Genomic DNA, 8662 nt, shown 5'->3' on the forward strand with positions numbered 1-8662 from the left:
TGGAAGCATATTAATGAGAAGTATGCAAAATATGTCTATATCCAAAGCATAATTGAAATATATTTGGATTTTAGTCAGTTCTGTTTTGAATATTCATCAAAGATTTCCTTTTTTATAAAAATGACAGCTAGCCTTAGAAATATATGTTTGCTATAGAGCTCTGTGAAGCTTCAGTTGGTGATTCAGTCTGGAGGAGATTCAGCCCGATTCGGTGGCCCAATCTCTGAATCTGAATTGAATCAGGGGATCAATTAAAAGGTCCAAATTGATTCAAAGCTCTCCAAATCTTTGGAAAACATTTGGAAGCTTTAATGATTCGCACAGTCCCTGGTGGCTGCAGCAGGCAGCTGGAGCTAGACTGAGAGCTGGTAAGTAGGGGACAGAGGAGTGTGGGCTGGAGAAGCGAGGAGGGGACCATTGGGGGACCCCTGCCAGTCCCCTGACCCTCCCACTCCCCCAGCCTTCCCAACTCCTGCCAGCTCCTCCAGCACCCCCGCCCCCTGCCATGGCTAGCCTGCCTGCCCTAGCTTACTGGGTGCAACTGGGGAGAAGGCGATCCCTGCTGCCCCCACTGCCCCACATTTCATGGGGGGCTCTGCCATGAGCCCCCTGACCTCACCTCACTCCCCCAGTCCCCACCAGCAGTGCTCCACCCAGGCCAGCTCTGGCCCTTTAAGAAAAAAAAATGATATGACCCCTGGGACTCGCTGCTCCTGCAGTGTCTTCAGGGCTTTGAAGCTCATGCAGTGCCCCCATGCAGCACAGGGCAGTGGGGATTATCCCCCACTGGCAGGAATGGTGAGTGCAGGGATTTTTCTTGGGTTTTTTTTCCCTTAAAGTGCTGGACCCATGGTGGGCAGGGCAGCCATGGTGGGCTGGGGGAACAGGTGGGGTCAGAAGGATCATGCAGAGCCCCCCATGTAGCATGGGGCAGTGGGGGACAGTGGGTATCACCCCCCCCCACCTGGCAGCACCTGGTGAGTCAGGGCTTTTTTTTCCTAAGTGTCGGGAGCTGGGGCAAATGGGGCAGCCATTGCCACCCTGGGAGAGCAGGTGGGGGTTGGGACCTGGGTGATTCAGCTGAATTGATTCATGACAGTGATTCAAATCACCGAATCGAATCACTGTTCCCCAAATTGGCCTAATCTGAATCCAAAACAAATACTAGCTGCTTCACACAGGCCTAGTTTGCTGACATATTTGATAGAGAAATGGGTTCTGTTATATGTCCTCTTAGAGAACCCCAAGTTGTAAATATTTCTGTCAATGGTGACTTCATTCCAAGCAAAATGAAACCAAGGAGTAGGTGGAATTAAATCTTTTTCTTGACTCTTTTGTGAGTTATAGCAGTTGTAACCGATAGGGTCACCTGGCTTAGAAAAGTTAAGAACATGAGGAAATTAGACAAATAGAAATGGTAGCTAAAAAAAAAAAAGGGAAAAGAAGGGAAAGTTGTTATTTTATCAGGACATAGCTGATATTTTATTAGCACAGAATTTGCTGAATGTAACTATTCTATGATATCTATTGTATTTAATGTCCAGTTAGGAATAAACAGTGGCTACTAGGGCTGTACAGAGCTTTGGTAGCTGATTCAATTTGGAGGAGATTTGGCCTGATTCAGGGACCAAATCTCCAAAGCTGAATTGAATCAGGAGATCAAGTAAAAAGCTCCAAATCAATTAGAAGCATCCAAATCTATTCAAAAAAGCTTCCGAAAAGATTTTGCTAATTCAGAGATTCAGCCATAGACTAAACAGGCAGCTGACACCTGCGTCCAGCTGGTAAGTCTGTTGGGGTTGGGAGAGGGGGAAGGGAAGAGGTGTAGGGAAGGGAGGGATTTTTTGAGGCTGGGTCAGGGACAAGCTGCCCAGCTTGGGCGGGGGGTACATTACTCAGAGAAGGGGGTAGGGGGTTGGAGATGGGCTCGGCAGTGCTAGGAGTGGGGGCTCTGCATGCTGGCATTTGCCCAACCAGGGTGGGGGGAGGGGAGGAATACAGGCATGGCTTGCCACAGGCAGAAGGGAGCAGGTGGCAACAGGGCATAACCCCCACACCCCGCACTACTACACCTGTATCCCACAGCTGCCACAGTGGCTGGCAAGTGGAAGCAGGGCAGAGCCTCAACTCCTAGTGCTGATACAGGCATGGCAGCACTGGGGGTAGGGTCTATGGCCTGCTGCTGCCCATGCCTGCATCACTCACCTCCCTCCCATAGTGGCTGGGCAAGCAGCAGCAGGACATAGCCCCTGAAGCTCCTCCCACTGGGGCAGAGGCAGGCACGGCCAGAGGGGCCACAGGAGAAGCCACCATGGCTGCCCTGCCCGGCCCCATCTCCTACCTGGCCCAGCCTCCTGGCACTTAAAAAAAAAAAAAAAGCCCTGCACTCACCAGATGTGGCAGCAGCAATCTGAGGCCTCTGAGGGTTCATGGCAGAGCTTCCCCAAGCAGTGTGGGGTAGCAGGGGGCAGTGGGGATCACCCCTCCAACTTGGCACCCACATGGCCACTGCCCTATGGCACGGGTGCAGTGTGGCTTCTCAGGGCGCTGCACACTGCCTGGGAGCAGGGGTGGCTCCACACATCAGCTGGAACCCAGAAGCACTCATCCCCAGTGGCCCCAGCTCCCAGGCAACATGCAGCACCCTGCTGAGCCAAGCCGCACCCCCACCATGGGACAGCTGCTGTGCGGGTGCCAAGTGGGAGGACGATCTCTGCTGTCCCCCACTATCTAGCACTGCATGGGGGGCTCTGCCACAAGCCCTCAGAGGCCCCCAATCACTACTGCCAGACTGGTGAGTGCAGATCTTTTTTTTCTTTTTCTGTTTTTTAAAGCTCCACAGTCACCAGCTGTAGGAGCAGTGATTGGGGCTTCTGGGCACTTGTGCTCCATGCAGCATGCAGCAGTGGGTGGTAGCAGGGATAGCCCCTGCCACATGGCAACCACATGGCAGCTGCCCCATGGCGCAGGTACAGTGTGGCTTGGCAGGGTGCCGCGCGCTGACTAGGAGCTGGGACAGCTCCACATGTCAGCTGGAGCCTGGCAGCACTCAGCCTCAGAGATCCCAGCTCCCAGGCAATGCGTGGCACCCTGCCAAGCCACACTTCATCTGCAGATGCCATGTGGGTCCCAGGTGGGAAGGTGATCCCTGCTGCTTCTCACTGCCTTGTACTGCATGGGGGGGCTCTGCCAAAAGTGCCCAAAGGTGCCAATCACTGATCCTGCAGCCAATGAGTGTGGGACTTTTTTTTTTTTTAAGTACTGGGACTTGGCAGGGGCTGGGTGGGCCAGCCAGGGCAGCCATGGGGGCTTCTTCCATGGCTCACCCTGCCTGGGGAGAGGCAGGCACAACTGGAGGAGCTGCAGAAGAACCTGGAGCCACCTGGGTGTTCCTGCCTCCCCCCTGGCTAGTCCAAATCACCTAATCTCTCCAAATCAGTGCTGAATCTTCTGAAGCAGATTTGGCCAAATTGATTCAGGACAGTGATCCGAATCTCCAGATTGAATCACTGTCCTTCAATCAGCTGAATCTGAATCAAATACTTCTCTATTCACACAGGCCTAATGGCTACCACTAACTTCCTCTACGGCTGGTGAGAAAAATACAGGAAAGAAGTATTTTCCTGGGACCCATGTGGCAGCTGCCCCATAGTGCAGGTGAAGTGTGGCTTGGCAGGGTGCCACGCATTGCCTGGGAGCTGGGAACTCTGGGGAAAGAAGTAAAACATTTCCATAGTGTCCAGTGAAATATATCATCCTAACTTTGAGGTAGAAATGACCCTAGATATGTTGAACCAGAACCGTTCCTGCTTTTTAGGCACTTGTCAGAAAAATAGAGAAGGAAAAAAGCAAACAATATTAAAGCCAGATTTCCTCTGGTGCTTTCTTTTTACTGAATCCTGAAATCCCCAATTTTCCTCTCATGCTTTTCCAGGTAGAGTTGAACTATATAGTTTTTCCTCTTGATGGAATACAGTTAGAGGCAGCATTCCCTCTAAGCTGCGTGGCATGCATGGCTGTGCAGGCACACTCATGCTGCAATGCCAGGCGCACCTATGCGGCTGTTCACACCGCACAGCTTAGAGGGAACTCTGGGTAGAGGAACTAACTGGTTGTTTTTTCATGAACCAAAATATCTTTGAGTGAAGTTTTTTGATCATCTCTAAATTCCGATCTAAGAGCAAATGCATGTTTTACACACTGCAAAGGGGTTAGTGTTTTTTTGTACTTGTTATTGTTTTGACTATTTAAGGCTTTTTGCACATTTTTCCCCCCATTTAGGAGCTTCTGCAATATCTTGAATACTTCACAAATACTGGTCTCCTGAAATCTGTTTCCAAACATTATATAATCTCCTTGTTAATGTTTTGTTGCAAAAAATAAAGACCTTTAAAGTCTAAAATCTGTCACATCTCATCATAACCTGGCCTTCTGGGTTTTTTGCCAGGTGTGGTAACATTAATTACTACAAGGCATGATGAGAACCTGAGTAGCAGATGCTTTTGCAGGGAGACAGGGAACTCACAGCTGTTTTTCTTTGTGAACTTCATGATATTAGGCCTTTTTGCCAAGATGACCATTATAGAGATAATATTTCTCACCTACTTTTGGCTAGTAGTCTTTTCCCAAACTATGAGGATCAACACAAAGCCAAATTTTTCAATCTTCTTGAGGTTGTATACATGTGGAGCCAAAATTATTTTTATGATTAAATATTTTGAGCATAAGAAGTCCATGAGACCTTAAATATCACATGGATTAAGTCATTTTAATGCAGAAAAATTCAATGTATCTCCAGATAATTCTGTACAGTTAATAGAATTTTAACTTTAGCTTCACCTGTCTTTGGCAATTAAATTTACCCCCAAATTCACCAATCTATTTATATCAGAGCAATAGGGCTCAGATGACAATAGCATATACTACTACAATGTGTGAGAATTGGCATCTATTTTTGTTTTCTTTCCCTTGACATGTCAAGTTCACATTTTCACTCTGTAAATGTGTAGTAGTGGGAATAGGCATATAAACAAATTACCATGAGGTTAGAAAGCATAGTTTTTTTGCAGAACATCATCCTCAATTGTATCTGAAGAAAAAGGAGTAAGCTACTGCACATTAACTTTAATTAATTACAGAATAAGAACAGGTACATGGGCAGGGGAAATGTGAGCCCCTTTGATGCAGGATTTGTGTGTTCATGCCCTGAAACATGATTTTGTATTAATCATATTAGACTGCTTCTGACATATTGCAGTGTGATAGCACTTGTTAGCTTCAGGTCATATTGTCCTGTCTACTGATACAGTGCCTGCTGTTCCCTATGTGACGCCTCTTATGGGTTATGACCTAAATCCTGAGCAGCAGCCATGCTACAAATTGCATCTATTTTACCTGCACTAAAAAAAAGGTCAGAGTAGCACCTTCTCTACCTTTCCCTGGAATTTATTTTGATATCTTTCAAAAAGTTTGATTAATTATACAGAGAAGAATAATCGACTGCTGTTTTTATATGGGGGCCAGGTTTTGTATTTGGTTGTTCATATATGTTTTGCCAAGTTTGGATTTGTGGTGTTGCTTATTTCATGTAATACTAGGCCTCATCATCATTATACTGAGTTAAATACTACAGTATCCAAATGCCTTAAATGTTTTACAATAGTGTAAAAGTGATGTTGTAGCTGTGAGGTTCCAGAAATTAAATCAGAGGCAAGGATTTCTAAGGGTGATTTTTTTTTTAATTGGACTGACTATGTAGTTGGAATAAAGACAGACAATCTTTGAATGCAAGACATTCTTTGTCAGGTCTCCTGACAAAGCATTTTATGCATTTTAGAGTCCATTCCTTATCCTAATAAAGTCCTATGGCTGCAGAGCATATGCCATAGTTTTCCAAAGCTCATGCATAAGTTAAGCATATAATTAGTAGTATTGGCTTCAGTATCAATACTGCTAATCAGCTGCTTTCTTCTGCTTGTGCCTAAATGATTGGTTGGACTACAGCCTAAGTCCCTAATGAAACCATAGAACCTTGTATAAGAGAGATTTTATAAATCTGCATAAATGACTGTATTAAAATCTAATGTTACTATGCAGTTTTGTTTCTCAGATAAACTTTACTGTGAAGGATGGTAGAAATGTGTAATGAGAAAGCCACAGCAGAATCAAATGCACAATCCCTAGCATGATCACAGTTAAGAACCAATTACATTGACTAGTTACTCAGATTTACACCTATAGTCAGAACTGCGGGTACAAACTTGCAAGCACAACTTGTGCTCATAAAAAAAGAAAGTGGTCCCTTTAGAAAATTTGGGTCATAAAGAATACTGTTTATAGTACAAACAAATAAAACCTCTATGAAAAGCATATATATATGCTATATATATATAGCATAAATAATGATGTAAATTGTTTTGTATATAGAAGTATTCCCAAAATATACATTAAATATACCATTTAAAATGTGTGTCTCACTCTCTGAAATCTGTCTTGTACTATATTTGCACTGTGTTCTATATTATATGGGAATGAGTAGGGCAAATACAATTAACATGACTGACTCTTTCCATTATAAGATGATTTCCAGGTGCTTTTTACTTTACCATACTTTAAACTTCCAAGCTGAATTTTTTCTTACAGGGTATCTGCCATAGGCAGAATTTTTTTTGGTGAAAGTTTGAGCTAGTCCAGGAATTTCTTAACAAGACTGGGGAAAATTCAACAGTGGCAGTAGCAGTCCCTTGATACAAGAATGACAGTTTCCAGTAAATAGAAGTCATTCGCTGAAGAGGCGGACTCAAGATCTGGATGTTTGACTGCAAATGTAACAAATAGTTCTAGGATGATGGAGTAGATTTTGGTGATATCACGTCATAACCCTCTCCCCTACCCTGTCCAAGGGCAGCACAAATAGATTTTATCAGATGTTGAACATCATAGTCTATATTTTGTTTTTGAGAAAGGTGGCTATCAACTGTGGATATGCTCAATGTTGTCCAAGGATTACCCTCTAATTGTAATATGTGAAGGAGCAACTGACTGGTTTGGGATGGAATGGTTAAAGTATCTTGGTTTTCATGGAGCTGGCAGTGAGTCCAAGCATTTCTTAGATGCAAGCAAAATTTCATGCTAAAATTCTTACAACCCTTTTGTTAACAAGGTCTAATATCTCCATGCATGAGAGAAAGAAGTAGTAATGGATGTTTCAGATAGTATGCTTTTTCTATCCCTATGAATATTCACTTAAATTTTAGAAAAACAAATCTGAAAAAAACAGTTGCTCAGCTCTACAGCTCAATCCACTTACTCAGCTCTACGGTAGAAATCCTGACATTCTGAAAGATTAGGCCGTAAGCATTTGAAAGCCCAAACCCAAAATTAACTGAAATTTTTGACATTTTGACTTCAATTTCACATCACCTCATATTCTCAACTTTAAAAAGAGGATAATAATATCAAATCTCACAGGAATACTATAAAGATGAATGAACTTGTCTTTGTGAAACCTCAAGTTGCTATAGGGGGAGCAGTATAGAAATGCCCATAAGGAAATTGTAATTTATGTTAAATAAGACCAAAGGCCACACACTGAATGCAGAACACTGAAGGAAATATCAAATAATGCCCCATTCATTGTCTGATAACGGTTCCTATGGGAATACTAGTAAGTGATCATGTAATGAAGACCAAAATACACAAAGGACCCACATTAGTTCTTAGCATTAAAGTACCTGATGTTACATAGTTAACTATTTTAGGAGTCAATACTGTAAATCCAGGTCATCTTCCAAGCCGGTGACCCATCTCCGTCCTTGGGCCAGCAACTTGTCAGTTGCTCTGGAGCAGTGGAGCTTTGGAATCCACATTCAATTTATTATTTGAGAACAGAGACTACTAAGACTACTGCTTTAGTCTCAATGAGGCCTCCTTCTCTTCTACAGCTTCAGCTCAATCCACCACTTTAAATAACAACAGGTAACTAAGCAGTAGAGCTGTGTGAAGCTTCAGTCCCTGATTCAATTTGGCAGAGAATTGGCCCAATTTGGTGGCTGAATCTCTGAATCTGAATTGAATCAGAGGACCCTTTAATCTCTCCAAATCGAATCAGAACCCTCTGAATCAATTCAGAGAGATTCAGAAAGATTCAACAATTCAGAGACACAGCTTTAAATGTTTTTTCTACATACCTCTAGGCAGCAGGTGGCTCATGAATGCTGAGATGCTGAGGCAGATGGAGCATCCCACAGGAGCATGGGAAACTCCCCAGCATGCATGGCAGCAGACCCAGAAGTGGACCAGAAGCACTATCTCCCTCTACCCCCTCTTCCACTCCTCCCTGAAAGCTTGCCAGGTGCCTTTCCAGCACATGCCATGGTATGTTTCATAGTGTCTTTGCCTTAGTGTGCTTGAAAATCTGTGTGTTCTTCTGTAATGTAATCTGATTTAAGTAATATATGTAGATAAGATAATTGTAAGTCTATGTATTTATGTAATGTATGTATTTATGTAATAAATAAAATATATAAATGTATGTACTATGTGTTCCTGAATAAATTCTATATTATAATATGCAAAGTATGCTGTGCTTCCCAGTACAGTGAATGGAATGCACCCTGCAAGAAAAAACACAGATTTTTTATTCTGGAGGAAAAGAATCTGG

Source organism: Crocodylus siamensis, chromosome 2 (genome assembly GCF_052110815.1).
Source record: "Crocodylus siamensis isolate JL-2025a chromosome 2, ASM5211081v1, whole genome shotgun sequence".
NCBI classification, from domain to species: Eukaryota; Metazoa; Chordata; order Crocodylia; family Crocodylidae; genus Crocodylus; species Crocodylus siamensis.